We start from the raw sequence: 12,723 nt of genomic DNA on the forward strand, positions 1-12,723 counted from the left end.
GTAAAGCAACGGTTTTGCTGTCATAATATAATATAATAATCACTTAAATGACCCTCGCGTTGTAGTACCGTACGCTCATTCTTACTCTTTTTGTTACCCTCTTGCATTAAATGTGTAATTGAATTCACCACACTAGAAGCCCGCTTATGCTTAGTGCTCATGCACTTAGAAACCGAATAAATAGTTATTGGCTAGTACTCAACTGAACCCCCTTGACTTTCGGATTATTCTTGGATTACAGCAAATTTCTTCGCATCGAGTATAATTAACTCACTGGAGATTGACACACCCCCATCCTTGAACAACTATATTGAGGAAAACGCTCCTCGATCAAACAGTATTGTTCATTTAAATCTATGGATAAACGGTGGAGCTAAAATTCGTTAACCAAGCCTCAAAAGTGAAAATATAGACAAAAAGTAATTTTTGGAAGGTTGCGGGCCCAACTGCCAATTGGAAACAAAGCAAACGAAAAGGGGTTGCATTTTTGGTACATGAACGTGTTCCTTTGGCATTGGACCAGCAACGGTATTTTTAAGGTAAAATTAGTTTTGAGTCGTTTTGGTCAAACGGCTGCAAGTTGACCGTTTATCCATAGATTTTAGTGAACAATACCGTGCCAAGAAATGTTTTTCTTTCGAATATTCGAAAAAAAAATACCGCAAAAAATTGCAGATACAAAATGTCTGGGTCCGATTTATAGCTTCATTTGCCAGAATTGAAAAGTTCTATGCAACCAGATATAAGATACTGAAGTTATGTGAAAAATGGAAGCACTAACTCTGAAAAAAAAACATTAAAAAAAAATACACCATAAAAAACAACCATAATTCGTTAAAAAAATGTTAAACCTTGAAATCTATAAGAAAAAGTAATTTTGGGCCACATCCTAATTGGCGTGTTGACTAGTGTAATATGAACAGCCAGTATGCCGAGTTTAAACTTTCTAAATTTACCGCGAATTTTAATGCCAATTCTTATTTTCAATGAAAACCCCTCGTCTAAATTAACACGAATGCGATTATATTTAGAAGAATATGATTTTGTGGTGGAGTACATAGCAGGGTAAGAAAACTATATAGCGGATGTGCTATCCCGCATAGAAATATCAGATTTGAAAAGTTTAACTGCCAAAGCAGCCCAAATACTCAAAGTAACAACACGGTCGGAAGCCGAAAAATTAAAAATAAAAACACTCCTAATAAGAGTATCAAAGAAAGTTTAAAAGTTCCAAAAATATACGAGGGGCTATACCAAAAAGAAGTAAAACGACATGTCGAGCTCATTCTGACCCGTCTAAATTTAATATTAAAAAAATGGAAAAGAATTTGTAGCCAATTTATAGTGAATGACTTGATTATTAACGAGAGAAGCCGGTAATCTAGGCGTCACCAAATTACAACTGTCCTTAGAAGACAGACTGTTTAAGTATACCCGGGTAGATGAATTTAAAGAAATTGGAAAATAAAAACCTTATAGACATAACAATTGTGTTAACGCCAAAAGCAGTACTTGCCAGACAAAAAATCGATCGATAAAATACTAAAACAATTCCACTGGTGTGAGCTGTCGGACTTTTCCGACCGCTTGAATAATTAAAAAATAAAGAAAGCCAGATCGCGAAATCGTTTAAACTTAACAAACTTGGGTTTATTCTCGACAAGCGACAAATTCAATCCGTGTGTTTTATGGCGAAGGGCTACTGAACATATAAATACTTTTCAAGGGTCGTTGGACTATATTAGTGTGATCTGTTTGCTCTCACGGTTTCGACTCCCACGCTCTGAAGAGCAATGCAAATCACTCAGCCCGCTCAAACCTATGAACTCGGGCTTGATATACAATCAGTGAGCGACCGTTTGATGTTAAGAGCGAGCGTGCATTCGATGTAAGAGGTCCAGCTATCGCAAAAAGCTTGTTGCCAACGGCTGCTCCGAACATTCTCCCCCCTGCGGAATATCAGGGACTTCCACATCAGCATCCACGGGAAGGACGCAGAGCTTGGTACCAGCTCGTCGAGTAGTTCCAGTCGACGTACTAAGAACGGCCATCACCTCCAGGGATGACCTCGACGATTCGAGCTAGCGGCCACTTCAATGGCACTTCAATGAGGCAGCCCTTCGTCCTTGGTGCAAACGATGGCAAATCTAATTCACAAGTCAAGAAAAAAATTACACACACTGGTGGTGAAATCGCGAATCAATGGTAGTGAGTTCTCGTTCGCTTTCTGGATTCTGAAGTCAATCTCATGATTGACCCTGATCACGCACTTAATGTGAGTGACTGGAAAATTCCGAAGAACCTACCTCTTAAAGACCCATATTTCTACAAGCCACAAAGAATATATATGTTGATAGGTGCAGAGTCATTTTTCGAACTCTTATTGGTTGGTCAAATTAGACAAGGTCCATCCAACTCTGCAGAAAACGCTCCTTGGTTGGATTGTATCTGGAAGATACAGTCCGAAGGTGACTGTTACCAAGGAAGCGAGGAACTGTCTGAGTTGTCGAGAAGAGTCAGCGGTGGCTATCGACAACACACTACAGAAGTTTTGGTTACTAGAAGAATTGCCGTCTTCTAAAAAGTCTATATCTCCTGAACACAAGTTATGTGAGGAGCATTAAAGAAAGACTACTCAAGTCTTGCCTTCAGGTCGGTTTGAAGGAAAACTGCAGCTCAAATCAGATCCTAGTATCTTAGGCAACTCCTTCGAGGTTGCCAAACGGCGGATTTTGTCGATTAAAAAAAGATTGTCTCGTGACCCTGAGTTGCACCAGATGTACTTGGAATTCATGGAAGAGTACCGCTCCTTAGGTCATATGTCTCCCACAGACAATTCAATCCCTAAAACTCCACATTATTTCATACCACATCAGTGTGTGTTGAGGCCCCAGAGCACGTCGACTAAGCTCCGCATCGTTTTCGATGCATCGTGCAAAACGTCGTCTCAGGTGGCCTTGAACGATACGGTCCTACAATACAGGATGAGCTGTATGCGACGTTACTCCGCTTCAGACTGCACAGGTACGCCTCATAGTGTGGAGAAGAGACCCCTCTGAGTCCTTAAAAATATACCAGCTCAACACTTTAACATATGGGACTGGACCTGCCCCATTTTTGTCCATTCGGTGTTTGAAGAGGTTGAGTGAGTCTGCAAAGCTCTCATTCCCAAAGGCTGCTGAAGTTATCGGCTCCGACTTTTATGTCGATGATATGTTGACTGGTGCTGGTTGCGTAGAGGAGCTAAAGACAATTAAGTCTAATGTGGCTCAGGTTCTTCAAACCGCAGGGTTTGAACTGACTAAGTGGTTCTCGAACTCACCTGAGGTCACCGCATCAGAGAGCACAGTTAAATCGATAACGATTTCGGACTCAAAGTCAACTAAGGCGTTGGGAATATCGTGGATACCTCACGAGGACGTCTTTCGGTTCCAAATTGACAGTTCAGTCATGGGTCTCCGACCGACAAAACGGAACATATTATCGGTGACATCAAAGCTGTTTGACCCCCTTGGTTTGTTAAGCCCCTTGGTAATCAAGGGCAAGATCCTACTGCAGGAGCTGTGGCTTATTAAACTAGATTGGGATGAGTCAATTCCAATGAATCTGGAAACAGCATGGAACTTATTAAAAGCATCCTTGGTTCAGCTGGAGAAGATTGCCAGAAGATTTGTGCTTTGCCGACGCCTCCATGAGAACATATGGAGCATGCTTCTATATCCGTAGTAAGACTGCAGAAGGTTTCAAGGTCTCGTTGTTGACTGCAAATTCGAAAGTAGCGCTGCTCAAGACGAAAACGCTTCCAAGGTTTGAGTTATGTGCCGCTCACCTTCTCGCAGATCTCTGTCACCGACTCAAATCGCTACTCAAGGTGCCGATAGAACAAATGGTATATTGGTCGGATTCTGAAGTGAAACTTCATTAGATCCGATCCCACTCAACATTCGTTGCGAACCGAGAGCCTGAGATTCAGGAGTGGTCAGGTGACGCTACATGGCGACATGTGCCAACTAAACATAACCCAACAGACATAGTTTCGAGAGGTTGTGACGTTCAGGAAATAATGCAGTCGATCTGGTTTAGTGGACCAGCGTTTTTGAAGGAAGAAGAGGAGGGCTGGCCCAAAAACCCCACTTCGAGCTTTCCGAGGAAGAGGAAGACAGCGATCGGACTGACCGTGGCCGCTGAATCAGCGTGTTTGGATAGTAAACGCTCAGCAGCATTCGCTGCTTTAAATGCAAGCCTCGACTCCAGACCCAAATGATGGGAAATCTACCCGCAGACCGGCTCCGTGCTCTCCGCCCATTCGCAGTATGTGGCGTTGATTTTTTTGGCCCAGTCTATACGACATTAAAAATTCGTGGAAGGCCCCCTTATAAGTCCTACATAGCGTTACTTGTCTGTTTTTCGTCCAAGGCGGTTCATCTAGAAATTGTCTCCGATCTAACGACTAACTCCTTCTTATTGGCTTTTCAAAGGTTCGTTGGTCGTCGAGGATGTCCGCTCCGCGTGAACTGCGACAACGCGACAAATTTCGTCGGAGCAAGTCGCCACTTCGACGAGCTGAGGAGGATGATAGAGACGGAAGCGGACGCAATACGCGAGTTCGCAGCGAGAAGCGGCTGCGAGTTCGCCTTCCTGCCACCTCGAGCTCCGCACATGTGCGGACTGTGGGAGGCAGGAGTGAAGTCGGCCAAAAACATTCTGCCCCACAGGTCTTCAACGGGGCCGGTGTCGCGTCATTTTTTAAGTCTAGTGTAAGATAGTTTGGGGCGAAGCGGGAGCGCAAGAAAGCTCTCTCTCGCTCTTGGTGAATTCGCCCCGCTTCGCCGCCCTAGATAAGTTAGACTTACGAAGATGTTAAAGCTTGGAAGAAAAAAGAGTCGTAAAATATCATTAAAATCGAGCGCACGTCCCTTTTTTTAATCTCCCCTTTTCGTCGTCTAAATATATACCAATTAGCAGCCACCAAACTCGGTTTATTTTTGTAAACTTTAATTTAGAAAAACTCTTCTAAAATTTCAATAATGAATATGCCGTCACAATCCTATGCGATTTGACCAAATATCTTAGGAATCATGCTAAGGTCGTAGCCAATAGTATCTTTAATAACTTTATTCTTATCTATGGCCCTATGAGGACGCTCATTACGGATATGGGTACAGAATATAAAAACAATATTTTTTCCGAATTAGCCCAGTTATTAAAAATTGACCATAGCACATCGACAGCCCATCACCATCAGACACTCGGCGCAGTAGAACGCACTCAACATTCAACGAGTATGTTCGCTCGTACATCTCGAGTGAAAAGAATGATTGGGACGAATGGCTAAAGTACTTTACATATTGCTACAATACAACACCATCCACATGGGTACATGGGTATTGCCCATTTGAACTGGTGGTTGGTAAAAAACCACAAATTTTGAGTTTTTAGAAAAAACTAAGGTCAGTCCAGTATACAACCATGAAGCGTACGCTGAGGAAGTAAAATACAGATTACAGATAGCTAATAGTAGATCAAAATTATTATTAGAAAATGCAAAAACTAACAAATAAATATACGCGATTTAGTATTATGTAAAAATGATACAGGACATAAACTAGATAACCAATAAAAGGGACCATATAAGGTCATAGGAATAAATGATAGGAGTAACTACATATTAAAAGATAGAAATAAAAGTACCACAGTAAACAAAAATAGACTAAAATTGGTTCGCTTTTAACATTTCAACATAACTTAAAATAACATACACATTTAAAACCAATTTTACACTTTATACTTTACTGCACACTTTAAACTTTAAGCTTAGTTGGGTTGATATTCGTATGAAACCGATAAGAAATTTGTTCGAGCCAAAATTGTGTACTAGGCTCTGTACGGAAGGCATTACTCAGATCAAAAAAAAAAAAAGGTCGGTAAATATTAGAAAAGTATCCGAAGTATGTGCTTGTATTTCCGGTATGTTTCTACCCCCCTCGAAAGTTTTATCAATTTGAAATATTTTGCCTAGGAGGTGGCGTTAACCCGTGTCAGACGTGGAGGCCAAATAAATCTTTCAGCTAATCACTGTTGAAAGTAACTGAAAATTTAGAATAGTTTTTCTAATCACAAAACCGAAATACTTGGGTGGCGTAAAGATTTATTAAAAGCGGGGACGAAATAATGTAGGTGCGCTCGATCGAATTCAATTTCAACGATTATATTCTAAAAATTCATTACACTTCATTCTATGCATAACTAACCTACGGTGGCAAAGCGGGGCGAATTCGCCTTGAGCGAAAGAGCGAGCTTTTATTGCGCTCCCGCCTTGCCCTAACCTACTAACCTACTTACACTAGACTTCAAAACAATTCAAAATAATCTTAACATAAAACATTGACTAAGACGACGACATGACGAAACACCGGCCCCGTTGAAGGCCTGAGCGGCTTCAACCCATTGGTAGCGGCGCCAACTTGTGGATGGCCCGCCGAAAAATGCCACCATCGCTCCTCCTAAGGTCGACGACCCTGACCATGCCGTCCTCCCCGGCGTGCGTGGCGATCACCCTCCCGAGGAGCCACTCCTGTGGAGGCATGTTGTCCTCGGCCACGAGGACGAGGTCTCCCTCCTTGACGTCGGGTTTTCGCTGGTGCCACTTGCCCCGAATTTGAAGTCCCAGGACATATTCCTTGGACCATCGCCGCCAGAACGCTTGCCTGACTGACGAGGCAAGTTGCCATCGCCGCAAGCAGCTGAGACCCTCCTGGTCCGGAGTCCGCAGTGCTGGGGGGGCGATGAGGGACCCGCCTGTCAGCAGGTGCCCGGGCGTGAGTGCCTCGCCGTCGCTGGGGTCCTGGCTGAGGGCTCCCAGCGGCCTGGAGTTCAGGACGGCCTCGATCCCGACGAGGACTGTGGCGAGCTCTTCGGCGGTCAATAGCGCGCTGCCTACCGCCCGTAGGAGTAGGCTCTTCGCAGACTTGACACCTGCCTCCCAGAGTCCTCCCATGTGCGGCGCTCGAGGCGGTATGAACGCAAATTCGCATCCTTTTCTTGACGCGAATTCGCGAACTGCGTCCGCCCCGTCCTCGAGCGCCTTCTGCAGAGCGCTGAGGTGGCGGCTCGCTCCGACGAAATTCGTCCCGTTGTCGCAATGGACGATCTGGGGATATCCTCGGCGCCCAACGAACCTTTGGAAAGCCAATAAAAAAGAGTCAGTGGTCAAGTCGGATACAAGTTCTAAGTGAACCGCTTTGGACGCAAAACAAACAAAAATTGCGATATAGGACTTGTATGGGGGCCTTCCTCGAATTTTCAATGTCGTCGAGACGGGTCCACAAAAATCAACGCCGCAAATTGAAAATGGGCGCAGATCACGGAGCCGGTCTGCGGGTAAATTTCCCATCAGTTGCGTCAGCAGTCGAGGCTTGCATTTAAAGCAGCGGATACACGATCGAACTGTCTGACTGCAGACCTCCTGAGCGTTTACGATCCAAACACTCTGTCGAAGGATGCTCACAAGTGCTCGTGGGCCGACATGAAAATTTAGAATAGTTTTTCTAATCACAAAACCGAAATACTTGGGTGGCGTAAAGATTTATTAAAAGCGGGGACGAAATAATGTAGGTGCGCTCGATCGAATTCAATTTCAACGATTATATTCTAAAAATTCACTACACTTCATTCTATGCATAACTAACCTACGGTGGCAAAGCGGGGCGAATTCGCCTTGAGCGAAAGAGCGAGCTTTTATTGCGCTCCCGCCTTGCCCTAACCTACTTACACTAGACTTCAAAACAATTCAAAATAATCTTAACATAAAACATTGACTAAGACGACGACATGACGAAACAGTAACTTAATATCAAAAAATAAATATACTTTGCCAGCAAACACGAAGCAAACATTGGAATATGAGAAAAAAAAACCAAATGAAATATTTAAATAATGAAGACAAATAGAATCTAATTAATGCAGTATTATATAAAGGACAATTATTTGGATATTATACCATATTATTATACCCGTACTCAAAAAAGAGTTAAGGGGTATATTAGATTTGTGGTAAAAGTGGATGTGTGTAACGCAGAGAAGGAAACTTTTCCGACCCCATAAAGTATTATATATTCTTGATCAGCATCAATAGCCGAGTCGATATAGCCATGTCTGTCTGTCCGTCTGTCTGTCTGTCTCGATGAGCGCCTAGATCTCAGAGACTATAAGAGCTAGGGCAACCAAATTTGGTTTCCAGACTCATGTGATATCCCACTGCCTTCCGCCACCACAATGGATGAAAATCTGTGGCAGGCACATTTTTAAAGATACGATAAAACTAAAAACGCATTATCGTAGAGAATGCCCATATCTACCAGACTGCTGAATCTGAATCAGATCGGATCATAATTATAGCCAGAATGAAGAAATTAATTTTCAGTTGCTTCCCCTGCCTCCTCCTGCCGACGACCAAGCAACTCATTTTCCTTCTCGCTCGCACACTCTGCCGCGTTCAGTGCGCGAGCAACCCCTAGCGGAGAGATGTAAAATCTAAATGGTACATGTAGAATCTACATGTTAGATGTAGAATATACATAATATATGTAGATGTAGATAACAGATGTAGCAAAAAAATGTAAAATGTAAAATATTTTTTTTTGTATTCTAAAATTCTAAAAAATCATATGTAGAGTCGCGTCTTAAGAACGACTTGCACGTTCCTTCTCGTTTTTATTAATTTTCATAAATATAAAACAAATATTGCTTTCATAGCAGTTTGTCTTCACCGCGGTCGGCAGGGGAGGCAAGGCCATCTGCTGCTGCTGATAGTCAGACAATTTACCTTGACAATAAAATATTGGGGAGCCCAGGATATGCCTGGGGAAGAGCGACCCCAGCCAAAGAAGTGAATTTTATTAACTTTCAACAAAAAAAAGCAGCTGTCTGAGCAGTGTAACCGAACGGAATGCAGTGCACAACTCTGGTCACACCACTGGCTGCTAGATATGTATGTGTGTGTCAAATGGTCCGGACGCATTTTTTCTTGGTGCTCCCGAACGGACGGCAAATTTTCCGAGTTACCTGCAGGAAAAGAGCGCAGCTTGTAAAAGTACAGCACGTGAGATCGGTAAATACCGAGGAAGCCTCCAAAACATGGACAACGCAGCCTCTGCAACCCCAAGATGGATAAAAAGATGAAACTCAGGACGTTGATCAGTGGGGAGGGGTGAGATTATCCTCCTTTTATTTACTCTCTCTCTGTCCTCTATCAATTCTTGCACTTGTGTTATGTTTCTTAATTGTCATCTTTGTATTTGACTGTGCCGTCTCGTTCCTATATTCACTCGACATGCCAGCTGATCGAGCCGTCAGCTGTCGACCAGTGCTTGGTATGGTAAGTGCACGCATGGAGAGCAATAACGGCCCTAAGGGGGGGACCCATTTACACAAAAAATGAATACACCAACCACAAACAAAACCGGAAGCAAAGAGGAAGACCAGGAAAACGCATTTACCAAGTCACGGAAAATGACGCGAACACCGCCGACGGGATCGGAGCCCCCCGCAATACTGGATAACAAGAGCGAACTGGAGTCCGATACTTCAAAAAGATGTAGAGCGTCGGCAAGCCCGGAATCCCCACCGAGGAGGACACCATCAAAAGGGGCGAAGGGCAATGCACCTTCTTTCAGAACGCAGCTCAATAAGTTGGGAAGTATCCTAGACGAACTCATTTACTTCGTAAATGAAAAGAGGCCCATCGTGAGGACGATCAACCGAGGAATGAAGGACTCATTGGCCCAAATGAAGCATATTCAGGTTGCAGTCAGCGAGAAGCTGCACGAAGAGGAGCAGGTAGGCGCCATCTGCATGAAATGCCTAGAAAGTAATAGCGTGGAGTGGAAGGAAATCGACACCACCGACCTACGGAAGGAGGAGCAGCCGAAGCCCGACAATCGCCCCGGGCGTTGCCCCGCAGAAAAACGCAAGGCAGACCAAGGCTGGCCAAAACACCCCAGCAGAGAGCACGGAAGAAAAGAAGCGCAAAGAGCCCAAAGCGGAAGCGGCTGGTGAATCAGCTCATGCCCATGAGTCATATGCCGAGGAACTCAGGGCGGTGAGTTGAGAGACTCGGTATCCGCAATTCGATGGACCGCGGCAGGGGAGCTCCTCCTGCAGATGGGGAAGCACAGGGACGGCGCCACTGCAAAACTCCTCAAGGCAGTCCAGACGAAGGTGGGCAATATTGCTGAGGTCAAGGCTATCTCCGAGAAGGTGCTGATTGAGGTCAGGGACATATCGGAGTGGACAATCTTCGCCAAGATCGACGGAGACTTGCCGACCGAGTCAGTTCCAAAGCTCCGGAAAGCACACCGGCATAATGGCCAATATCGGCGGTCCCAGACAGACGAGCACACGGCTCATCTGCTCTGTCATCAGAGCCATCATTATGTGCGCTGCTCAAATATGGGCACCAGCTATGGAGCTCCCGACGTACAGCCGCACCTGCAAGGCGGCCTACCGAAGATGTGCACTGAGAGTCCTTAGTGCGTACCGCACCGTTTCCGAAGATGCAGCCCTAGTATTGGCTAACATGGCACCAATCTAACAGACTAACTTTAATCTAACGCAGCTCTTAACAGGACATGGGTGCTTTAAATTCTACCTACATAGATTTAAATGCGAGTCGGACCCGTTTTGCACACACGCTGAACATGTATTTTTTGTCTGTCCAAGATTCTCTGCTGATCGGGAAAAGCTACGCCTAGACATTGGGAGGTTATTTACAGTCAATGAGTTAATGGATATCCTACTTAGTTTATTGGGATACCGTGAGCACCTACGCTGCAGAGATCATCCAATCCTTGCGTCGCGCTGAAAGACAGCGCAAGAAATTCAAATCCTAGATAGGATCTAGTGACGGTTTTCATTCCATCTCCCCCTCGTGAAGTAATACTTACCGGTCGTACCGCGTGAGGGATACGGAGAGTAGGGTGGTTTTTTAGTGGATAACGCAATTCCAAGTCCCACACTTATCGGCTTTCAATGCTTTTCCCTCCTATACATAAAAAAAAAAACCAGAAGGAACGTGCGAGTCGCTTATGGGGACGCGACTCTACTTATACCCGTACTCAGCCAGTATATACATTTTTGAGCATAAGATTTCTTAGAATTTTAGAATAAAAAAAAAATTTTACATTTCTTTGCTACATCTGCTATCTACATCTACATCTCCAATGTATAATCTACATCTACCATGCAGATTGTACATGATCCATTTAGATTCTACATCTGCTCCGCTAGGGGTTGCTCGCGCACTGAACGCGGCAGAGTGTGCGAGCGAGAAAGAGATAGGTAGCGGGTCTCTTGCTGGAGGGGGCGGAGGAAGCAACAGAAAATTTCTTCATTCTGGCTATAATTATGATCCGATCTAATTCAGATTCGGCAATCTGGTAGATATGAGCATTCTCTACGGCGGGGCGGAATTTTGAAATACACTTGTAGCAGTAGCAGATATCACATGAGCCTGGAAACCAAATTTGGTTGCCCTAGCTCTTATAGTCTCTGAGATCTAGGCGTCAAACAAGACGGACAGACGGACGGACAGACAGACAGACATGGCTCCATCGACTCGGCTATTGATGCTGATCAAGAATATATATACTTTATGGGGTCGGAAACGTTTCCTTCTCTGCGTTACACACATCCACTTTTACCACAAATCTAATATACCCCTTAACAAACGAACAAGGGTTGTACATTTGGTACCTGATCGCGTTCCTTTGTTCCCAATCGGCAGTTGGGCCCGCAACCTTCCAAAAGGTATTTTTTGTTCATTTTTTCCATATTTTAGGTTTGGTTAACGAATTTTAGCTCCAAAGTCTCTCCATAGATTTTAATGAGCGATACCTTAAACGACGCCATATTAACGCACCTATACACAAAAAAATAGAGGACACAAGATATAATTTTTTTCGACTTTTCCTGAGTTTCGTAAAAAATACCGCACAAAAATCATCATTTTTGCATTTCAATGCTTTATATTTCCAGACGGTAAGCTCTAATTACAAAGTGTTTGCGCTTAACTTCTAGCTGTTTCAATTATCTTTTCAAAATAGCAAAGTTCTTTACAACCAGACGTAAGATACTACAGTTATATGAAAAAAACAAGCGCTACCTCTGAAAAAAGCTTAAAGAAAAAATACCAGATTCAGAAAATTCTTCAAAAAAAAGTTCTGCCATAGAAAAAAAAATATATCATCAAACCATTTCTAAGCCCCAAATCTTTAAGAAAAAGTTGGTTTTGTTCCTTGAGGAAAAATCTTGTCGGGTAGTGTTATTAATAATCCAGAACTCAACTCTTTCACTTCAAATTGCTGTAGAATTATAATTCATAGGAATAAAAAGCATATACATATATTCATTAATCAGAATACCTATGATTTTCTTCTTCTTCAAGTTTTAGTAATTCTAAAAGAAAAAAAGGAAACAGTTGTGTTGTTGTTTTTCTTATTTTGCTGTCTGTCATTGGTAACATTTTCGTAGTGAATTCCGTTTATTCGTTGTGCATGTCAATTATTTGGAATAACTGGGAAATTTTCGGAGGGGCAAATTCTTACGGACCAGCCCAGAAATTAATGGTGAATGGTCGACAGTGTGAAAAGGCTATCGGTGACATTAGGAATATACGGAAATACCCTTTTTATCTTGTAATCTACCAAAGGCTTTGTCTGGTCACAC

This window comes from Drosophila obscura, unplaced genomic scaffold (assembly GCF_018151105.1).
Source record: "Drosophila obscura isolate BZ-5 IFL unplaced genomic scaffold, ASM1815110v1 contig_193, whole genome shotgun sequence".
NCBI classification, from domain to species: domain Eukaryota; kingdom Metazoa; phylum Arthropoda; class Insecta; order Diptera; family Drosophilidae; genus Drosophila; species Drosophila obscura.